Source organism: Lacerta agilis, chromosome 1, assembly GCF_009819535.1.
Source record: "Lacerta agilis isolate rLacAgi1 chromosome 1, rLacAgi1.pri, whole genome shotgun sequence".
Classification (NCBI taxonomy): Eukaryota; Metazoa; Chordata; class Lepidosauria; order Squamata; family Lacertidae; genus Lacerta; species Lacerta agilis.
Genome location: NC_046312.1, coordinates 8,234,868 through 8,238,127, shown reverse-complemented (window position 1 = coordinate 8,238,127; position 3,260 = coordinate 8,234,868).

Genomic DNA, 3,260 nt, shown 5'->3' with positions numbered 1-3,260 from the left:
CAGTCCAGAATGGGGAAAAGCTTGGATCCATAACCTGAAGTGTTTTTTGATTGTTGGAAACGCTTCAAACCAATTTCTGCACACTAACGGAGCCCGGCACACTTCCTCTGCGCAACTCTGCTTGCCTGAAGCGTTTTTCCTTGCTGCCGTCTCCTGTGCTATTCAGCAGTTATCTTCTTATCTTCTCTCACGCAGCGGGGGTGTGCATGCCAGCATATTACAGACAACAGAGTCCGGCTTCTTTCTAATCTAGAAGCTTTATTTTACAAGGCATAAATCTACATTCCTGGAGAGACGCACGACATTTTGCCGTCTTCTCCCTTCTCCGTTCTCCGGACAACAGAAAAAGAAAGTATCACATTACACAGTACAACAGTACACAGAGCATCCGGTGACGCTCTTCCTCCTGTGGGTGGGACAACTGGTTGAGCTTGTTAACTCTAAAAGCTCCAAACCTCTACAGTTTCCATGTCTGGCAAAGAATGTGGCACAACAGCCCTTGGGCCATTAAAATGCCTTGAGGTGGGGTGATCTATTTAGAAGTACATCCTACTGAGTTCAATGAGGCTTACTACCATTCACTACAAATAGATTCAAGTTACAAGAAAGGAGATTCCAACTAAACAACAGGAAGAACTTTCTGACGGTATGAGATGTTCAACAGGCATGTCCAAAGTCCATTTCAGGGCCCTAATCCAGCCCACTGGTTGGGTTTAATCTGGCCCCTGTGGCAGTTTATTTCCTGGGGTAAAATCCCCAAAAAACCTCAACTACTTCAATCCTAAAAGAAGCTCAACAACTTCAGTCCTAAAAAAAGGTCAACAACTTTGGTCGGCACCCACAGCCCTTCACTTCATCAAATCTAGCCCTCTTTGAAAAAAGTTTGGACACCACTGCCTTAGAAGGTGGCGGACTCTCCTTCATTGGAGGCTTTTAAGCAGATGTTGGATGGCCATCTGTCATGGATGCTTTCAGTGGCAGATCTTGGGCCCCCAAATTTCATTGGCGCCCTGTGTGACACTAAAATTTGGCTCTCTTACACCTCTCATGCTCCATTGTAAATCATAGTTGTGGCGTCCCCAGCAGCACCCCCAAGGCTCTATGCCCAGTGTGACCAAACTGGTTGCACTCCCCTAAAACCACCTCTGATGCTCTAGTCGGGATTCCTGCATTGCAGGGCGTAGGACTAGATGAGCCTCAGGGTCCCTTCCAACTCTACACTTCTATGATATAAATATGCATAGGGCTGCAACCTTGTATTCTTTGTGTCTTTGCAAGGGAGGTGGGTGGGAAGAAGATCACAATTGATTGACTCCACGTACTGTGATCCCTGACTCTGCCTACCAGTAGCTGCCAGTGGGTACCAGCCTTCAGGTTTAGAGGCAACAAGCCTCTAGATACCAGTTGCTGGATAAGGGTGAGAAATAGTCATTGCCCTTGTGTCCTGCTTGTGGGGCTTCCAAGTGTCTTTTGGCTAGCTTGGCCACTGTGATTTGTTTTCCCACACTGAACTTCAATTCACCAAAGCTGTCATCTGTGCATGTGTTGTCATCAGCACATACGTGGCAGCTGTCTGAAATTGTTTGGGGTTATGCTGCATCAATTCTCCAGTAGATGGAGCATCTTCATTGCTTTTCTTCAAGAGTATTTGGGGAAAGAGAAAGGGAGAGAAAGTGAGTCAATTCATTAAAAAAAAAAAACCAAAGAGATCTGTTCCCACTGATTTCAGTCAGGTATTCAACACTTTGGGGCTATTCTCATGACCACCTTTAATTTCCCAATTTTGGTGCAGTATGCCAAGGTGATCATATCAGTCCCAATGCCAGGATCATACATTTTAATGGATTGGTTATGACACTGCCATGGAAGATGAGTGGTACAAACTGTAACACCAATCAGTTCAGGAATCAGTTTACGGAACAACAGATCTGTATTTCTTTCTCTCTTTTTTTGCACACAGTGCTTATGTTGAAATCATGTTGCATTTTCCCAGTAGTCAAACCACAGTATTATGTACTTTTTTCAGCGGGAACCATTTCAGCCAAGAACCACACACTTAAGTGGCCGGTGGTAGTACTCACAATTTATTTTTTCCTTTAATACTTCAATATTTTTTTTTAAAAGTGTGCATTTATTTAATCTGGAGCAAATATGGTTTAGGATTGCACTCTTCTTGTGGGGTTGTGCAGGGAATCAAGCAGAATTGCAATCTGAGATATGACAGCGGAACTTCCCAAAGGTGCTTGGAGAAGATTACGGTTGTTTCTATTTTTTATAGATAATAATAATGATTTTTTAATTAAATTTGTATACCGCCCTCCATCCAAATGTGCTTGGAGAAGAATACTCTTGTCGCTATTTTTTTAGCAGATTATAATTCTAATAATTTATTAAATTAATAATAATTCTAATAATTTATTAAATTAATAATAATTCTAATAATTTATTAAATTAATAATAATTCTAATAATTTATTAAATTTGTATACCGCCCTTCACCTGAAGGTGCTTGGTCATGGGGTTGCTATATGTCCAGAATTTCCTGGAACTTGTGGCTGGATTTTCACGTTTTGAAATATGTCAACCCTATTAAGCTTGGAGAAGAATACTGTCATCGTTATTTTTATTTATCGTCACCATCAATTAAATGTGTATACCACCCTTCAGCCAAAGAGCCCAGGGCGCTTCACAACAGAATAATGCAAAATGAGAACGCAAAATATATATATAGCAAAACAAAAAGCAAACCAATTACACTCCCCCCCCCAAAAAAAAAACATTTTAACTGTCGTAGAATGTTATAAATCTCAGCAGGAAGGGCGCGCAACCCTAAACCTTGTCTACTCGCAAGTAAAGCCCCACTGCGCCCAGAAGGACTGACTAGGGAGCAAAGTCTTCTTGGACGCAGCGGGCTCAGCCAACCCCCTCAGGGCTTTCCCGCCAAGCGAATCTCCTCAGGCGGCGCAGCTCCCCTCCCCCGCCCCGCCCCCCACTGCCGTTAGGACTTAAAATAAAGGCGGGAAACAGGTTGCCGAGCGCCTGAGGCGGATCACTGCAGCCAAACGGCGGTTAAAGCACCGCGAGAAGCGCTTCAGAAACGCGCGCCTTTCTCCCGCCTCCTCAGCTTTTCCCGCGCTTTCCCCCCAGGGCGGCGCCATTTTGCTTTCTGCTGAACAGTGTTTTAAGAGGTTGACTCTCGGCCTCCCTGTGAGCCTTACTGCCCCCATTGAATAAACAGGACCCCCCAAACAAAGTGGGGTT